The 20,564-nt window shown below is 44.6% G+C and overlaps 1 protein-coding gene across 1 annotated transcript in view; it reads left to right on the plus strand.

Annotated features, from left to right (window-relative positions):
* GRIN2B (glutamate ionotropic receptor NMDA type subunit 2B) overlaps positions 1-20,564 on the plus strand; it is a 211,265-nt gene that overhangs the window by 93,562 nt on the left and 97,139 nt on the right. The window lies entirely within an intron of this gene.

A 20,564-nucleotide genomic window follows, 5' to 3' on the forward strand; every position in this document is an offset into this window, starting at 1 on the left:
AGGAGGACTTGTGCTTCCCTGCTCATTGGCACCTTGTTGACCATTGTCAGCTGGGTGTTTTGGGTCCCATTCTCTGTTGTACACGTTATGTAGAGAGCCTAAGCACGTCCATCAGAACGGGAAGTTTTTCTAGATGGAAAAAGGTATTTAAAAATAGGGAAAACCTATTAGGATAAACATCTTCTTTTGATCCAGATTCAGATTTTCTTAAGTAACAGTGCTAGGAAGCCTGTGGTGGAACAACCTCTAGAACAGCACTCTGATTACTATATCTTCCTTTTTGTCCCAGCTGGAGTTTTAGTGTGTTGCTAAGCAACCCAGATAATTAGACATGGGAAGAGCTGGGGGAGGTGCTATCTGCAATTAGCCAGATGCCCCCTGACCTCTTCAGCTGTTGTTCTCCAATGGTTTACATATAAAATCCTTGGGCAGGTTGGTCCCTTTGTGGTAGGAAAAGGGAATCCAGGCAGTAGCTATCAGGAAAGGTGGTCACACAGAGCTTAGTGTCTTTGTTCATTTGTCATGATGAACCATGGAATGCTGTAAATGTGATGGATTGGTTTGTGTGCTATGACCCCTCACTGTCAACTGTACTAGGCAGATAGAGGGACTGGTGGAAAAGAAAGCAGATTTTGCTGTTTCGTGAAAATTGGGGACTGAAAGAAAAGTCTATTCTTTGACCTGTTATGTTATCCATAATGCTATCTGCTATTTGTTCTTTGTCTTTATGATCCATTGGCTTATTACTAGGTCTTATTGCCTTTACTTCCTCTTCTACATACTGGCTTTTTGCTGTCTGCAAGCTTTTGAACCACTAAAGGTACCCAAAGCTTTTATCAGTTTCCTTCCCAGCTAGGCTTAGGGGCAAGGGGTGTTTTCTGCTGCTTTTTCGAGTCATCCCTCCTGGAATGATTAAGCAGAGAAAAAATATAATATATACAAAGTTGTCAGAAGAAATATCAAGGCAGGCTGCTGTTCTACCTTTCCAAATGAATAAGGATTTCTGGGGAGAGCTGTACTGTGTCTTTTCAGCAGTTATCCAGAAAACAAAACTTTGTTCCCTGCTATGTGATGCAGTGTTCTGCAGAGACCTTCTGCTAATTAGTTCTGTTGATGCTTTGTTAACCTGTGCATGACATCATGCCCATATAGCTACGCTGCTTTGAGGACCCAATGTACTCTCTCTGCATATCACTTCTTTGCATTGTATAGAAGTTGCCAGCTCAGAGACTCTTGAGTCTCTAGATATGACAGTACTGTTGTGCCATGTGAATATGCCCTGAAGCCTGGGCACCCCACATGAAAACAGTTCTTGTCACCTTTGAAGATATTAGCTTTCTTCTCACCTTCATGGCCCAAATCATGCTGTTCCTTCTCCCTTGTCTGCTTTCGGTACAGCATTCACAGGAATGACTGCATATACATGTAGATATCACCAGCTTAGTTTGGGTAGCGACATCAGTGTCGCTGAGAAGCAGTCAATTAGTCCATGCCAAGCTTCATTCTGCCACTGCCTAGATTGCTGCAGGCACCTGAGCTAGCTTAGAAATAATTACACTGTGTTGCAGTTGCTTCTGTGACCACAGTGCAAATATTCACTTTGCCAAGCACAGTGGTGGCCTGTGCTCTGCCAGTCTGAGGTTCTGACCCCCACCAAATGTCTCTCCCCTGTCTGTACCGAGTGAGGTGGTTAAAAATTGTGACTTCAGTGAATTGGGTCCTTGGTTTTCTGCTTAAGTGAAATTACTTTTGGGCACCTTTTGTTGTATAAAAGCTTGTGGTGTCCGAAATAAGCCATTGCTTCTACAAATCCAAAAGTTCAGTAGAAATGTGATAGCTTCAAGTTCAGCCTCACAGCCTGGAGTCTGGGCAGGAGGAAAGGTAGAGGACAGGGAGAAGAAGTAGGAAGAATCAGACACGAAGATATGAGTTCACATCACTGAACCAAAACCCATAGAAATTAATAGCTGTAATCTGTGTTCACGCCATCAAGTCCCATTGAACTTGCTGGAATTTACTGTGTGCTAAGCTTTAAACCTCTCTTGATATACTTTGTCTATCTGAAGACTTTAAATGTCTCTTGAAATGCTTTGTCTATCTGGTTATTACAGCTTCTGCAGGCCTGGGTGTTTTGTACCTTCCCTAACCTCTTCCACCTACTAAGATCCCACAGCACTTGTGCATTGTGCACAGCAGGCAGCAGCAATACCTGCACGTCTAGGACATGGTCTGGCTCTCTTTGGACTGGACTGAAAGTTCTGGAAAACTAATTTTAGTCCTGCCCTGGACCTGGCAATACTATATTCAGCCATCTGCAACTTACAGTTCCCCCTCCGCATGCCTACACAGAAGAGAAATGTATGAACGTGGGCTTCATGTCTGGGGAGACTGCGAAGTGTATGTGACCTCAGATAATACATCACCATGTATCTGGTTTTCAGAAACTCTTGAAGCTAATCCAAAGGGGTCCAATTTGCTTCAAATCCATAGCTGGGAGGCAACGCGATAAAGGAGTTTTCCCATTTTATTCTTCAGAGAGTGACACATCCAACTAAAAAAATGTGTAATTTAGTTCAGCTGGGGCACATTATACAGTGAGACTGTGAATTAGTCATTTCCCAAGATCTGCCTTTGAACTCTGACCATTTCTTACTTTTTTTTTTCTTTCTGAAAGTGGAGTAGTTCTGAATGCAGATAAAATCAAATGGTCTTGCTCAATGTGGTCTCACTTGGTGGTTGATCTGGGTGTAAAATGGAGCAAGGAGGAAATGTACTGAATGTTGCTCAAATTTAGAAAGAAAGCTCGGTTTCCCTGTGTCTTTCCCCCTTCTTACATTGACACTCTTGCTCATTTTTGCAAGTGCTTGGCAAACAAACTTTTGTTTGAAGTATGGCTGCAAGCACAAAAAGAAACAAGACGAACCATTATCTAAATGGCATTTCTTGCCAATGTAGGTGTTTGGTCTGCATCTTCTCATATTAATAATGGTCTCATAGCAACTGTTTCTTGTCTGTCTTGAAACAGATTCTCCTTTGTGTTAGGCTGGAACTGCAGAAGTATGGTCATGTCCATTGAACATTGCAGATTTTGTCCTAGAAATGAGCCCTCTGCCTTGCTAGTTTGTTTTTTGAATGATTCTTGAGGAAGTTTTCCTCTAGTTGAGGGATTTGTCTCGATTTATGCTGATAAGAGGCTTAGGTGATCATTTGGAATCCAAATATCCAAATGCTGTTTTCCAGCCCAATTACACTCTTTAAATCTTTGTATCGTTTGTAATAATTACCTGTTTGTTTATTCCTTCATTGTACCAGAAAGAAATCTGGTTGGAATATTCCAGTCTACCAAGTCTGTAGTTATCTCAATAGCTGGTCTCCTGGGCATCCAGCAAACCACTGTGCTCTCTACTCCCTTCGAATGGATGAGAAGATTACAGAGGTTGAGAAGGAGTTTCTAACAGAGTTTTCCTCTAGAGAGATGTTCAGATGTGGAGTTCTTCCCTCTTGGCCCTTCCAAGGAGAGTTGCTATCCTTCTAGGCATTCTGCAAAGCTCATCTATTCTCCCTTCGCTATGGCTGCAGAAGAGTGAGTGGGCAGAGGTGGATGTGTTTATAGGCAGCCTTCTGCTTATTTCGTTATTTTAATTGATGGGACAGATTTCCTTGAGCTCAGGATTGGTGCTTCTCATTACATTTTAGAGATGGGAAGAAATAACTAAATGACAGGAGCATTCTTGGGACTGGAATTCAGGGATGAGTCATGAGAAAAGAATATGATTTCTGGCACATATTTGAGGAATAGAAGCTCAGCGGTTTTGTATGGCTATTCACAATCATTGGGCTACATAAGCTGTGTTTTTATTACAGCCTTCAATGAGACCTGGGTTCTTCCTACTGGTTGTCATGGCTGCTTGTAAATGCTGGGCCATAACTACTAGTTTGTTGTTGTAGGGTTACTAATGAGTTCTCCACTGATTTGCTTTAATAGTCTCTCATTTAACACCAGGCTGCACACACCAGATTTCATTTTAATAAAAAGTGCAGTGAAGCATTTGCTTTGGAATGAAAATACAAATGTGGAATTATACTGCCTTTGCAAAGAAATACATTGAGAGGGGAACAAAGGTAGGTTCAATTCTGCACCTCAGATTCCTCAAATATGAAAACAGCTGGCAGGCTAGCATTATTTGGACATGATACTTCCACTTTGGGGGAAATACTGACTTTCATCTGGAGCTTTCCATGCCAATCAGTTAAGAAATGCAAAAGAGCCATTGATGAATGGTTGGAAATTGTTTTCGCTGGAATACCCAGTTCAAGCTCTGTCCTCACATGGCCACATTTGCCTAGTGGAAATGAGGAATTGCTGGGGCTTAGACAGCTGAACAGTGAGTCAGTGAGCAGAGAAAGTACTTGCAATAGGGTTGTACAAATATATTGCTTCCCTGGAGACTCAAGACTATAGGGGCTATGTGTGTCCCTGGAAAGCTGCAGTGCCCTTTCAGGGTGTTGTGCCACCCTCATACCCAGGAGCAGCACCATGCCCATAGCATCCTGGACCTGCTTTCCCCAGGTCAGTGCCAAGGGCAGTGCCCACACAGCACCCTCCCTTCTTTTCCAGGCCTCTCCCAACCCACCATCCTGTCCTCTCCTCTCCAGTCATGGCAGGTATTGCCTGCCACATCAGACACAGGGATCATCGTATGTCATTTGCAGGTACTGCCACGGAGTCACTCTGGGCTGTCTCCCAGACGAGTGAGCCACACACCTTCACACAGCGCAGCAAGGGAGTTGAGAGCAGGAACGGAGAAAGGATGATTTCTGTCACCCTTTCTCCATTTATAAGACTGTCAAGTTAACCTTGTACTAAGAGACAGGAGCACTGGCCAGCACTGAGGTCTCACTGGCCTTTGTGGGGCTGTATCTACCTGCTTGGCAGCTGGCTGAGAAGCCCTCCTCCTGTCCTTAAACGCAGCGCTGCTCCAGCAGTGGGAGGTGCAGTGCTGGGACTTTCTTCTTAACTCCAGGGAGGAGGGGAGAAAAGATATAAATGGCATGTTCCCACAGATGCAGAAATTACCTTTTTCAGAAACGTGGAGGGTGAGGGAGCGTATGTAACTTTTGACCTTTTGGAGCCTTTAGGCCAGTGTCTTGTTAGCAGCTCGTTATGTTCCTGCTGGTTGGTGTGTCCAGCTGCCGTCAGGCTGGTGCTAGCTGGCAGCACATGGCATGAGTGCTGCTGACGGATTAGAGATCCCTGCTGCTGAAATCTGCTTGCTCCTGTCACCGCTCCAGCAGCAGCTGGAGGCCAGGCCTGGCCCGTGCCTCCTGCCTCCACCGGGGTCTCTCTGCCTCCCTGCGTCCCTTGCTGTACATCACCTTGCTATCTGCTGCTTGCATACTGCCATCGCTTTCTTTTCTTTTCCCCTCCCTGACTTGCATTTGCTGTTGCATTTCATTTGCCCTGCCTGCTTTCCTCCCTGTCGTGGTGGTTCAGTGCTGGTGAAAGGCAATCGGTTCCCTACTCTGTGGCTACAGGTTAGTCACACTGCCTGCCCAGGAGGTGAGCAGTGGATATGGGGGGAGCATTTCTCCATGTGCCACCAAATCTCGGGGGCAGTGTTGGCTTCCTCTCACTCCTTTTTTTTTTGAAGGGGAATGCTGAGGGTAGCTTTGTAACATGCTCTTGTCCCAAACCTCCCCCATACAAGTGGGCTGCTAAGGGTGCCCGATGCAGAAGGGCACAGTCTGTGCCTGGCTGTCATCCTGGCTTTGCCCAGCCTTTAAACAGTGCTGCCTGGGCAGTGGGAGGCATGGCTGTCTTGCAGGGGATGGCCTAACATCAAATCGACTCAACATGCTGGTAGGAAACTGCAGATCCCTGACTTCTAAAAGGGAGTATATGATGGGGAGACAGCAAAAATATTGGTTCCTCAGCTGGCACCACAGGATGCCTTGGTCCTGCAGAGTAGGGCTTTGTCTGAGGGGGAGAGGAGGCGTTTGTTCTGTGCGGACAGCTGGATTTTTCATCGTTTTTGAACTAAAATAGGATGGGAGGGTTCAAGTAAAGTGATGGGTTTTTGGCAAGGGTTATCTTTTGATTAGAGGACAGACCCTTTCATAAAGGCCTCCAAAATCCACCAGCTGGGAATGAATTTTGGTATGCGCCATCAGTTTCCAGATGGGAAAATGTCCATGTTCTGCTTCCAGCCCTCTGAGACATCTCCTGCTCCGTAGCCAAGTCCAATTAGTGCTAATACCGTGGCAACTTCACTTGCTGGTGACAGTATGTTTTAACTTGTGCATTCAGGCTCTCTCTGCTCTTCATGAAAAGTGAATCAAAATCCTTCCTCTGAATCCTTCTGCTGAAGGAAGCAGTGCAAAACTGCAAACCCAGCTCTGGCTATGGTTTAGTGTCAGCTACAGCACCATCTTCCCCTGATCACAAAACGCAGTTGGGGTCCTGTGGGTTTTAAAGTGCCCCAGGGAATTTGAAAACCTGCTTTAGCAGATCAGCAGAGGGTAGGTGAGAAATAACCTCTTTCCTTCAAGGACTGGCTTGATGGGGCTGTGGATATTTTCTGACTTGCACACCTGCAAATCGATGGTTAGCCATATGCAGTTTCATCACTAGAGACTATGAGGAACACGTAGGGTTTTTTTCTTTCTAATAGAAATGTGGGGGGTTTTGTGTGTCTGTGTGGTGTTTCTTCCTCCCCTCAGACTTAAAAACTTGAAAGATAGTAAGAACTGCCATGTTGCTATGTCTTCCTGTGCAACTCTGGAGCAGTTTTTCTTTTCTCTTCCTCTTCTCTTCCTCTTCTCTTCCTCTTCTCTTCCTCTTCTCTTCCTCTTCTCTTCCTCTTCTCTTCCTCTTCTCTTCCTCTTCTCTTCCTCTTCTCTTCCTCTTCTCTTCCTCTTCTCTTCCTCTTCTCTTCCTCTTCTCTTCCTCTTCTCTTCCTCTTCTTCTTTCTCTTCGATGCAATTTGGATTTGCAGTTTGACAAGACACCAGCCCAGCTCGCCGCCTAGTGGCTCTCTCCCACGGGGAGCGGGACATGACGACGGGACCACGAAAGTGTTCGCTTGACAGAAATTCACGACTAACCGGGTAAAAAAAAAATTATCAGATGGCCCTTCTTGGCAGAGAGTCGAAGCATTAGCACTGGTGCATCCGGGATGAGATTTACTTGTTACATTCTGCAGTCTTAATGCCATTCCTGCAGTTTAACTTGCGATGGGATATTCTTTCCCCATTTCTGTCTCTTCTGTGATGGAGCTGAGCCCTCTCAAATAGCTGGTCTGTTCCCTTACAGAGGAACCGGCTGTTCAGTGGTCTTTGCCATATATGCTTCATCTAAGAAATCATTGTGCATGTTTCAAGCTAAGCTCGTGGTTAAGTGCTTTGCTGAATTGAGGCTTAGAGCACTCCTGACTGGATGCTGCTCACGAAATTCCTCTCAAAATTATTGCTTTAAGGGTGTACTTGAGTCTTGCATCCATTTTTTGGGAAAATGTGGATCTGCATATCTGTGGGGCAGCTGTATACGTGTCTCAAAGGGATCAAGCTGAACTGTGGATTTGAACACCTGTTACCTGTGCAGAATCCAGACCTCCCTCTGCAGCTCACAGACCTCTCCACTGGCCTGTTTTCAAGTAGCTATATTTTTAAAGGATGTTTTGTTTCATGTTGCAAATTTTGTTTTCATTCTCAGTCCAAAGGTGACCATTTTGGACAAATCTGAGCAAAAAAACCCTGTTCATCCAATTTTGAGTTATGAGAGTGTGAAATGAATGCATTTGTTCTGCTTTCAAATAATTATTCAGCAGTGGGGTTTCTGTTGGTGTGGACAAAAACTCAAAGCTAGCTTCAATTCAAATTTCAGAAATCAGTTTGCAGCATTAGGCAAGGGATTCCTGCTTTGTTAAGGTTAGAAAATTTGATTTTAAATTAAATATGAACATTTGAAGGTGGTGTACTGTACCTTACTGTAATTTCTTTTTGTATTGTACATCCACTGTGCACTATATTTATTGAAGTATTTGAATGAAAGATAATCTATAAATGTGGTATTTAAAATACTTAAATGTGAGGGAAATAGTAACAAAGAAAATAGAAATGGCAGAGACCTGTCAGCTTGTCTGGTCCACTACTTTCTCCATCATTCCTGCAGCATATTCTCTCCTGATTTAAGTAATAAAAATGTCCCTACTCAAGCCTGCAAGCACCTTAATATAAAATGAATATTAAAATCTAACCATAGTGCCCTTGAAATGATCAATCAGACTGAACGTTGCCAGCCGTCTTCCTATAAAGCAAGCTCTTTTCCACCCCTGTGGAGAGATTTCTAAGCTTGCTATATCACACTGAACAGGTCTCCACACCTGTCTTGATTGAGTAAAGATTTTAAGGTGATTAGAGCTCCCCTCTGCAGTAACGCACCATGAGAAATGCTTGAAAAACAGATTTTGTGAACTTAGGTTTGGTCTTTATTGAGGGTCTGGCGAGGTGGCAGGTAATCGGATGAAGAGTTCACCCACTAATGGTGTAGCCAGGGTGGAAGAGAACTGTCACACTGGACTGAAAACCTGTGAATCTCTGTGGCTTGACAGTGGTTAAAAACTCACAAATGCTGACTCGAAGCCGAATTTTTTTCTGGTTTTCAAAGCTGTATTAAAACAAGATGGAAATGAGTTTTCAGTGTCTTGCCCAGCATTCCTCCCTGTATTATTAGTGTCACAAATGAAATCATTTTTCAGCAAGATGGCTACCTCCAGTAGCAGTGTCAGCATCTTACACTTATTTATGACAGGCTGTAGTATCTTTTATCTGCAATTCCAAAGCACTTTACAAAGTAGAAAAGGATGGCTTAATTCACCGCTAAAATTCATCCATCTCTGGGGTGAAATACAGCTACTGTTTAACAGCACATAGTACGAAGCGGAGATGAATACTGCACCTCACTGGAGCTGCACGAGGAATTTCAGCTGGCAAATGAAATTGCTAGAGGTGGATTTTCGCCAAGACATCGGGGCTGTTTAATAAGCACAAGAGATTAGCAGCAGGGCCACACATGCCTCTTGTGTGCCTATGTGAAGCAGGAAGGCAGCAGTTCCAGAAGTGATTTCAGGAAGGTGGTTGGCAGCTTTTCCAGTGTGCAGACTTCACCAGCAGATGATAACTGCTTTCAGAGGCCTCCTTCATCACAAGACCATGACATGTTTTGGGCAGATACACCTTGATTCTACACTGATTACCTTCTTATTTCCCCTGGAAACACAGCCCTGGGCAGAGGGAGACATCCAACAAGGCCATTGTGTACCTGCAGCTGGGTATATACAAGTGATAACCAGAACTGGATGGGGAGCAAACGGGTCAATGGCAATGAAGCTCTGGGAGAAGCCATGTAGGTAATAGATGCCATAAATAAAAGATGGTCCCCCCAAAAGGATGTTTTTCATCACTTTCTTCCCCTTTAAAGTAATGCGTCACTGGCAGATTAAGCCCTGTGAGTGACATGAGGTACCTCAAACACAGACTGCTGCAAGAAATGCTTTTCACCCTTTTCTCAAAGATGCTGATGCTGCCCTTCTGCATCTGAGTGGTGACGTGTGGCATGGTGAGAGCTTAGAAGAGCTGGTGCTTAAGTCATGACGAAATGCTCTCCAGCATCACCAAGGGACTGTGGAGACTTTGAGGTGCGAAGTACAGATGCTTACAGCCTCTGAATAAATCTGAACATCTAGCAACTGCTCTTCAGTATGCCTAGTATGTATTAGTGTCAAATAGCTCTTCTGAAGGGGGAAACGTGGGATGCTGGACTTTACAGCATTTGACTTGCCCAGATCCAGGAGGTGCAGCAGGACCAATCTTTCAAGGTTCTGCATGTTCTTCTGCCCTCATGTTAGTTTTCTTTTCTTTTTCTTTCCTTGCAGGCATGTAGGTGAGATACTGGGGGACCTCTACTTGCGGATCTGTTTTGGTTTTAATGTATCTGTGAGGAGGAGGAGGTCTTGCTTTTTGCCAATGTGAGACTACTGGTCAGTTGAAACAAGTACCTTGGAGATGGTGCCAAGTCACAGTTTCTCTGGCGGCAGTGGAAAGATGTTAGTTCTGGGAAAGTCCCCACTTTGCCTGGCTAGAGTGAGAAGTTTACTTAATTTACTGATTTGTATTTTTTTCTCCAAGCAATTTTTCATGGAAAGCTCAAGTTTGAATTGATGAAGGCACAAACTTAGCAATGCTGTGAAATCGATTTAGGATAGTTTATTATAGTTCCATGAAATCGCTTAACAAGAAAGTTTGGCAAAGTGAGGGAGCCAAATGAGAAGAGCACTCCTGACAGTGTGTGGCACTGGAAGTACCATGTAAGCAAGCCAGTAAGGGGTGTACGTAGTCATTCAGGAGTAGAATTAGCCACAGGGTAGTGGAGAGCTGCTCAGGTGAGAGACGTCCGCTGCCTTCCTTTGGGGATCAGGCTGATTTGGGCTATTGCTGCTTGTCTTCCATTTTGCTCCCCATTTCTAGATCCTAACAAAGCCCAGAGGAGAAATTCTACATCTTGGTGCTCAGTGCTTGGCAGCTCTGAAACCTTTGTCACAGCCATCAGTAGGCAGTGTGGAAGCAGATCCCTGGAGAAGGGCACTGACAGAAAGGCAATGAAGGACCATGGGGATGTGGTGCAGAAGGAGTACCACTGGGCTTGGTTTTACGGTACTCACTGAGAGGGGCATGCAGGCTACTGCTGAGCTCGGCACACAGCCGGTTACCCAGGTGGGAGGGCTATGGGTGGCACTGACCTTTATTCCTCCATGTGGTTCATAGCTTACCTTTTCAGTTGCCACAGGTCAGAACAGCAGCACTAAAAGCCAGAGAGCTGAATGGATGCTGTGACCTTGGCTATGGCCATTCTGCTGAAGCCAGGCAGTGGGGACTCCTATGCCAGTGAATTCCCACAACCTTCTGTTGTTGCCTGAGAAGTCAAGGGAAAGCAGCAATGTATTTTTCGTACTTGTGACAGAGGCTCACACTGGAAGTTTTTTTAAGTCTCAGAAAAGAAAGCTGTGTGGTAGCACCTAGGGGTCTCATTTGGAGACTGCTGAATAAAAACCAGTACTTGATCCTTCTACCCTCACCATTATAGAAGAAAGGAGATGCGGGGCTGGTTGTGCCTGTTGCTATTTACTTAATCGTTATGCCTCCAGGAGGGTGCTGCAGAAGGCCACAAGCCCTCAGCACTCAGGGTGTTGAGGGTGCACTCAATGTAGCAGTGGTCTGGTGAGGTGCCAAAGAGACAGTCTGGTGCCACCAGGAAGCTGTGGAACAAGTTCTTCTGCAGTGGCACATGCTGGTGGGACTGTGAAAGATGGCGATAAACTGAGGGAGGTCTGTTTTACAGGAATGGCTCTCTGGTAACAGCTCACACCTTTACGCAGGTAGACCTATGCCAGAAAGCTTATTTTCCTAGTCAAGTCCTCGGGTCTCTTGGTTTTGCAACGTCTGCTGTGTATTTCACCATTAAAGATGGTGTTTCTTTATCCTACTTCTTCAGGCCAGGAATCCCTTTTTTGCCCTCTTGTCTTGTTAGCAGGCATGGGAACAGTGGGCTTGTTCTGGCCAGAGGGCGCAAGGGCAAATTTGGAATATATTCTGCAGTATTCAGAATACGTTCTGCTGAAGTGCATCTAACCAAGGATGTAAATGGTGGGTAGCCAAGGAGAAGAACAGATGATTGAACAAGTACATAGATGTTTGAACTAACCTTTTTTTTACTTCCTCCTCAACCCACTGATCCTAATGGGTTTCTCACTGTTTGCCTGAGAGAACGCTGAGAGGGGTTGGGAGTGGGACTCTTGTGAGCTTGCCAGATCAACAGTAGTCTTTGCTAATTGACTTCTCCTTTTTCAACATAATTTCTGGGCAGGCTTGCAGGAGTACATTGTGGAAGGGGAGAATAGGAGGGGTGTAGGGGAGGCAATAACCCATAGGCAAAGCCCTAAGATTGCACTGATATATCCATGCCTCCATGCACGTGGTGATTTGCAAACAGCCAGGGATGAACCCACTGCTCTTGCTACCAGTCACATCCCCTTTGTGTGTCTCTGTGTCCTTCCTTTTCTTCCATCCTCCGTTTTTCTCATCCTTCCCTCAATAGGTGATTCTTTTCTACAGAAATATTAAATTTTCGTTTAAAACAGAAGAACCACCCATTTTCCCCACCCCCTTTCTTTCCTCTCTTTCATCTTTTCTTCCCATGGTAGTGTTTGAAGTAGCACAAGTTCCTGAGAAAGGCATTTTTTTCTCCCTTTGTGCTTTAGCTCTGTGTCCCTTCTTCATTATATCTTCCCTTTGTTATTTTGTTCTGCCTGCCTCATCTCTCTGTTTTCTCCCCATCTCTCAACCCTTCTTCAAGGCTCTTTCTTCATTAATATGTTAATTTCTAGCCCAGGAATGCTTCTTGCGGCTCGCTCTTCACCAGGGAGAGCCAGAGGAGAGAGCCAGGAGAGAGGGAGGAAGGGAGAGAGGGAACAACAAAAAGGAGGAGGACAGTAATTTACAACAGGACAGGAAAAGGAATGTCAGCAGAAGAGGAATCTTGCACTGACTGGTGTCATGATGCCAGGGAGAAGAGGATTATCCATGTTTTGGACTGGGTTGGTCTTTTTGTATTGTTTTGATCTTTGCAACTTCTGAAACATATTCTTAGTAGAAAAAGTAGAAAAAGAAAAGTTCAAAAATAAAAAAGCCCTACACTCTTTTTTTCAAGTAGTTCCTTTTTGGCAATTTCCAAATTATTTTTTCCTATACATAGAAACCATACCAGAAGTTCTCTGAAGGGGATTTTACCCCAACAGAAGTTTCCAGAGTTTTTGTCTTCTTCAGGTGAGAAGCAGGGGATGATTCAGCTTCTGTTCAGATAAAGAGATATGGATAAAGACTACAAGACCACGAAAGCTGGATAGCAGTGAAAATGTTAGGGAATCTGGGGCTAGAAAGAGCCTGAGAACTGCAAGTGGAGACAAGTGTGATGAGTCAAGGATTTTCTTTCTGCCTCCCACCAGTACAGTTACTGGGTGGAGGGTCAAAAGGAGCAAGTGATTGAGGCAGGGACCTCTGCAGCATGGACCAGATATGGGGAGGATGCAGAAAGGCCATGTTCACACTATTGAAATTCTACCCTGGAATTAAGAAACTTCTAACTATTGTATTTGCTGCTTTACATCTAACGTAGCAAGACGCCTGTCTGTGCTTGGAGTTCTACGATCACGATTGCCCAAGCAAATAATTAACAATGCATCAGTGACAGCACAGGGGAGCTGGCTGGGTGGGCGGCTGGAGGTGAGAAAGCAAGTCTGAGGAAGGGCATGTGGTAAAGCAGTGAGACAGGAAGAGACAGGCTCTAATAAAGTGCTGCAAAACTGGTATGAGCTGGAAGCAAAATAACCAGGGAGGAAAACTCAGGGGGACTGCTGCAATGTTCTGTGAAGTCCAAGGCCCCCGAGCCAAGAGCCTTTCATATATTACGTATGCACAACTGTGTCAAACGAATATTATTTAGGTTGCAAAGGCAAGCACTTCAAACGGAAGAAAATGCCAGAATTAAGGCTGCAATCTTAATTTGGCACTCTTGTGTCTATGCATTATAGGGCAGTCATTTCAAAACTGCATACTATCTTTCAACACAGTACCCCTGCATCCTTCCACATGCAGAATGCGTGACATTTCCTGACTGAGCAGTGATTCAGTATTTTGTTTTCTTCACCTTGTTTAATGTGTAGCCTTAAGCTTTGTATTGTGCCTGCTTTCACAGGATGCTGAGAAGAGAGGATTCTTCATCTCAAGGTGTTATCTGTGGTGCACCTTAGGGCAGTAGCTCAGTACATCATGAAGTTCATGGATTTTCACCCTACCCTTGTGAGATAAGAGGACAGAACTGCTTTATGTAAATCCATTGTATAGATGGAGAACAGAGGTGAAGCAACATTAAGGTCAAAAATGTCTATTAATTTTTCATGGCCCATCTGAGACACCTAGAATCTCGTTATTCAAAGTACTGATCATTACAGACGCTTTCTTCGTTCAAAGCAAATTTCTCGTTGACTCAACCCTGCAACTCCCCGAATTGCCCCCTGCCAAATCTTAATTAGGACTGAAGACCATTTTTCACTAATTTTTTTTTTTTTAAGCAAAAATGGAGACTTGGTGACATGCAAGTCATATGGGCTGTTTGTTTTTATCCTGTTTAATTATTTGTTTTGCAGAAGTCATCTTGAACCCAGGAGAAAAAACAAGACAGCCTCCAAACTGTTTCCTTTTTTAAATTTTAATTTGATTTATTTCTTTCGATATATTTTAGATGAAACATTTAATTTCTTATTCAAATTAGTTTATCGTTTCAATGTGTTTCTTCCTTTTATTCAAAGAATGATGTTTAAAAATGTTCAATTTCAAAAGAGGGTGGTCGGCACTGTATGTTTTATTTCAACAGAGTCAAAACTTTATACTTACTGATTTGCCAAAATTAGGATCTCAGTACAGTACTTATTATTGTTTTGAATTGCCACCACACCAAAAAGGGAGCCGGAGAGTTTGTTCAGCTTTTGTCAAGCATCCAGAAAATGAGGCACACAGATAGGAGTAACTGCTTACAAAGAATCTGGTTTAAGAGATTTTACTGGCATCACTGTGACCCTTGTGCAGAGGTAGGGATTAATTCAGTCTTGCAGTACAGCTTTCAGTTGACTTAGCCATATGATTGTCTTGTTTATCCCAGCCATCCTCTGCCTCTCCCTTGATTACCGCCCACTTTCCAAACAGCTAAGTTTGATTCCCAGTTCAATCCATCTGGTGCATTGAATGAGAAAGGGGTCCTGCAAGAAAAATTGTTGTTGATGATGTCATTCAGAACTGATTCGTAGTGGTTATGCAAAAAGAGCTGCATTTAGTTTGCTTGAACAACTGTAATGCTGACATTTCCCGATTTCGCAGTGCTTGGCTTTGTATAATGAATAAGCCCAGACTTTGGCAAAGTGCGTGGTTTAGAGGCCACAGACTTTTCAGCTTTTCTCTCTACCACTGTTCTCTTTTGTCTTGCCTCCTCCACCTTGCCTTGTCTCTTCTGCCCTTCTGGTTCTTTGTCCCAGTCCCGTTCTTACCTAGCAAAGCTGGGATCTGCCTCACAGATGTCTCATCTGAGCTCTAGACCCTGGATCTAGAAAAATGCGACTTCCACCTCTGAACTCTGTTCCCCTTCTTTTCATCCAGTTCCACTTTCTCACATTCTGGTTCCTTGTCCCACCCATCTTCCCCTCCACTCAGCCCCAGCAAGTCCCAGTCTCTTTGCCCAAATGGTCCAGGTGTCACAACTCCGGTTTTTTTCCCATGCAGCATTTCAGCACCATACTTCCCCCAGTGTCCCAAGTCAATGTATCCTGATCACCTTCCTGTCTCTTTCCCACTACTTTGGAATTAGCCAGCCTCCTTTTCCGGTGATCCCTGTGTGTGGGGAGCAGGCAGGATCAGGGGAAATGCAAACCAAAGAGGTGCAATGCTCCTTCTCTTGCTTCCTCAGTCCAGAGGTAGACCTTCCTTGAGCTAATGTGTAGAGAAAATCCCTTAGACTACAGAAGGCCCAGTGAGGAGAGGATTTTAGAATTTTTTTTAAAGCTCTATTAAGTCTCTGTTGAACAAGTGTAAATTGTAGTTTTTCCAAAGGCTTATGACCTGTCTAGGTTTTCACAAGTATGGCAAAAATCAGCATGTGACATGAAAGGAACCTTTTCTTTCCCCTCTCATCAAAATTCAAGTCCCTTGAAAGCAGAGAACTTGCTGGAGCTTTTTAAAAAGGTCACTATTTTTTTCTTAACATTGGTAAAATAACTTCTTTCCTTTAGCCTGTTTTTGGAAATGGATGGACCACTTTTCCTTTGGTTTTCCTCAAACATCAAACCTGAGATAAGGATCTGATATGGAAAATTTCAATCTGAAAGATAAAATTTGGTGTAGCTAGAGGAATCTGTAAGGAAGGCTTTACAGTAGGAAGCAGAGGGCAGCCTGAAGAGACAGTGGTAGCAGCCCCAGCAATGCAGATCTCACCTCTGTCTGTAGGCTTCCTGGAGCATTTTCCGGAGGTCAAGCAAGGTCTGCTCACTGGCTGAACATGTCCTTGTAGGGGCTTAAACCTGGGGCTCAGTCAGCAAGCAGAGAAATGATTTGTTTTATTTCAGTTTGAATTAAAAACATGGTTTCTTAAAAAAAGTGCCTACCGCAGGCTTTCAGCACCTTTAATACTAATTTAAAAATGCATGTCACACAATGAAAGAAAATCAGTGCCAGTCCCCAGCGTGGAACTAAAACCAACCAGCCAAGCAGTTAGAACAAACAAGCAAAAGAGTGGAAAAAATCCAATCCTCCACAGGCTGTCTTTCTTTTCTCCTCCTTCTCTTCCTCCCTCCTTGCTTCAGCCATGGGTGTTCGGCTACGGGGCTGTATTTTGCAGTCCTGCCTTCACCAAAGCGCATTAACCCATGCAGCTCATGAATCGTCCCCAAACATGGGAAGCCTTGATGAGAAGAAACAATGCCAGAGTTACTGTTTTTGCTCACTTTCTGTGCAAAATTTCTAGGAGCCCAGTGGCATGGTGAGGTTACAGGCTCCAGCTGAGCGCCCTGGCTATGGGCTACATAGTGTGGGAGGCTGGAAGAGGGGACAAGTTTGAGGTCAGGATGCTGAGAGAGATTTGGCAATTTGTTTCAATAGCCAAACATCATCTGATACTTGATGCATTCTCCCTTGGCTTCACCTTGGAGAAAGCCCAGTGGAAAGCACCACTTCTGTGGACTCCAGGACAGGCATTCTTTGCTCTGGGAAGAGATTTTGGAAACAGAAGCCCTGTGGCTCTAGGGAATGGGTGGCACAGCCTTGAACCTCACCACTAACATTGACTATTTCTGCCTACTAATGGAAATGTGGTGGGACTTGTGAGATAAATAAGATATCTCAGCCTGGTTCAGAGCTGATATTATCCCTGTCCTAAGCCAGTCTGCTTCTCAGATAGTTCCCGTGAGTCATCTGCAGCAGAAAGGGCAGGGGCTGGAGGAGGCTGAATTATGAGTTGCCGTCTCCTGGCAGGTAAGTGATCCTTTCCGACTGGCATTCAGCAGACAGTGGAGGGAACTTCCCCAGCTGCTGGCCACTTTATACCTTTCTCAGGGATAAACAAAAATCTCCAGGGCTATTATGATGCCTCCTCACACAAGCCTGAAATGTACTGAGTATAGATTGAAGAAAAAGAGGATATGGGAAAAAACATCAGCATCTCAAATGATGTGCAAGAGGGCTGGTGCCTGTGGCACTGCGTGTATTCAATTTCAGCGTGCTGTATTTACTTCTGTTTCTCCTCTCTGAAAAGGCAACCTTCAGGCACTTCGCTAAATGGATTGAAAGGTTTGTCTGGTTTTAATGATGCTTCTGAAAGAGCCTGTGTGTTATTCCTCCACTCAAATACTTCTGAGAGATTTTGCAATGCCTCTTGGTAAATCAGAACGTTATGAATACCTTGGTGAGTAGGCAATGTTCTGTTCTGGGACTACTTTAGGGGGAGTGACTGGGGTTAATAAGCTAATGTTTTTTAGGAGAGGGTATCCTAATCTGGGCGAGTATGGGAACAATCAGCGGATTAATTAAGGTGTGTGTAATGGAGTGGTATGAACATTTAACTGTAGCAACTGGATGAATTGGAAGCACAGTTTCCATCTCAGGTGGGATCCTTTAGGGAGACAGAATCTATTTGCCCCATGAAGTACAATTCCCTGTACACTTTTACAGCAAACTTGCCTTAGTGGAGACAGACTCAGGCTTTACCCTTAATTATCATGGTATAAATCTGTAACACCAGAGTGTCCAAAATGAGGAACACCGAGTGCTACAGAACTGGGCAGCTGAAGAAAACTAAGTGGAGTCATGGTGGTTTACCTGCACAGCTGCTATAAAATCTGGATCTGTGTCTTTAGCAGTGAAGAGGGGAACTCAGTGAGCTGGCATAAGTGAAAGAAGTTCTGGTTCCTCAGCATGACACTCATGAACCAGCATCCATGGAAAAATAGTTAGAGCATTTTGGTTTTGCTCACATTCCTGTGTGGCCTGGGCTACATACCAGTGGAGAAGGATTGAAGAGCTTGAGAGAGAAAAGATTAATTTGGTCCCACTTACTGGTATCACTTATGCACACAAAATGCTTGGATTAGGAAAGAAATCCTACCTGATACTTCTGTGACCTCAAGGAGCAATCACTGTAGGCCCATGTATTTCATTATCAGTACAGTAACATCTATCCTTAGCCAGGCTGAGGCTGGCACTATACCCCACTGTGAGGGTACTCTGCTTGGGTACAACAGACTCAGACTTCAAAGGAGATCTAAGTATTTTCTATGATATAAAATTATTTCAGAAGAAGAGTTTTGGAGAAATTCTTCTATATCAGTATAAATGACCTTCAAATTTAGGGGGCTTTCCCAGGGAGACCTTGGTTGACATCTTTATCTGAGCAGTCAGGTGTTTAGGACTTGAGACCCCTGTGCTTTAACTACTGTGTTTAACTAGTGGGATCTTTGGAGGGTAAAGGAAGATCTTGGTAACTGACTTGAGGAAGGCAATGGAGAGAGCAAAGGATGTGCGTGTCCGAAGGCCTGTGAATAATCATGTGGAAGAGTGGATGTGAATTGTAAAATTCTCTGTCTTCACAGAAGCATCACCTTCTCTTGAGTTCTGAAGAGTGTTTGAAGCCACTTTCCAACTCACATCTTGTAAAACTTGACCCTAGTGTGTTAGCACTAGCTTTTAGAAATGATGGCCCAGCAGCTAAGCCCCAATTCTTGGCGTGGCATATAGCACCGCGTGGGCATAGAAAAATAGCCAGGACTGGAGTCCTGAATGGGTCTATTGCCTGATTTTCACTCAAGCAAAAGTTAGTGATACAGATAGCAGCAGCTATTCTATTTCTAAGAGGTATCATATTAAAGAGCTTGTTAGTACCCTCCTGCTTCCTTCCCATCCCTTAGGCAACCAGCATGGGCAGCAATTGTAAATAAGTAAAGATATGCAAAGGGTGAAATTTTATTCCAGCTCAGGGCATGTTCCACAATGAAATGAATGAGCAGTTAGAGGGAAGGCTGGGATGCAAATCTGCAGTGCTCCTTCCCAGAGATGGAGATAATTGTTAAAGGCAGACAGAGTCGGGGTGTGGATGGAGCTGAGTGGGACTGTGTGAGTGGGAGAAGAAACATGCCTGACCGACTCTGGCAATGGAGGGGGTGCCTATTCTGGCAGCAGGTGGGTGAGCATGTGGGCTGCAGTGACAGCATGGTGAATATGCATGACTGAATTATTAGTCTGTTATGCATGTGGCTAACTCAGGTGGGGGGAGGAAGGTGGTCAGTGGAGCAGATTTCTTCTGTCCTTCTGGTCATGGTGTGAAGAGAATACTGAGACCAGTATTTTGATTGGGCTGTGAATCTAGAAGCACTCCTGGTGAGCTCAGCATTGAATCCAACCTTTGAGCTCTCTGGGACGCTACAGCATCCTAATTCCCTCTGGGGCTTTGTGGACCATTTTTCCAGCTATTGTAAATTGCTGCAGGGCAAAAAATCCATTTAAATCTGGGTAATACAAAATATAAATTTTCCACTATCTTCCTTGTCTGTCCATCTGTCTTACTTTACCACCCTTGCTGCTTTGTCTTCGTTAGCTCTCCCTGGCTGTCACTTGAAGCTAAAATGGACTTTCTTATTACCCCCATTGATTCTTCCTTTCAAATGTGGTTAGCAGTGATCCTAGATTCTGGGCCATGTACCACCACGCAAAAGGCTGCACTGTGCCTTGAGGAGAGGGGGAAGGCAGAACAGGACCAATTTATGATGAGAAGCATCTGGAAAATGGGGTATAAACCAAGCAGAAAGCAGTGGGGATAGCTCTGAGCATGCATGCTGGAGCCAAAGGACTGGCAGTGACCAGACCCAGAGCTACACAGGATGGAGGCTGGGGATTGGCAGCTATCTTGGCCTGGAAAGTGTTCTCCTTTTGGCCCTTGCTGTAGGTGAGGTCACTGTGCTGAAGCATGGAAGCTAGACGCTGTCAGTCTCTTGAATCATGGAGATTGTTACAGTAGGAGAGCCTCTAGCACTGAAAGAGTGGGAAAGCTGGAAGGTTAGAGGGGGAGTAACAAAGAGAGATAGATATGGGGAAGATGTGGGTGTTTCCGCCCTGCATGTGCTTCCCATGGGGACTGTAACTCCTCTCCAGTTTGCAGTGAATGGCTGCATGGTTGATTGGGGTCTGGAGATGGCTGGCATCAGGAAAGCTGCCCTGAGCCCTGGAGTTGGAGGGGGTGATGATTTCTGGGCTAGGACCAGTCCTGCTCTGTGTTAAGCGCTCCTCTCTGCAGAGCTCTTCTCTTTAGTCTATCGTTTGGATATCCGTTCCTCTTTCCAGCTGTGGGAGGCTGAGACTGATGGGGTATGTCGTGCATGTTTCTGGTGTGTGTGTGAAGAAAGTACCCCAGACAACTGGGC

The sequence above is a fragment of the Phalacrocorax aristotelis genome, chromosome 1, assembly GCF_949628215.1.
Source record: "Phalacrocorax aristotelis chromosome 1, bGulAri2.1, whole genome shotgun sequence".
NCBI classification, from domain to species: Eukaryota; Metazoa; Chordata; class Aves; order Suliformes; family Phalacrocoracidae; genus Phalacrocorax; species Phalacrocorax aristotelis.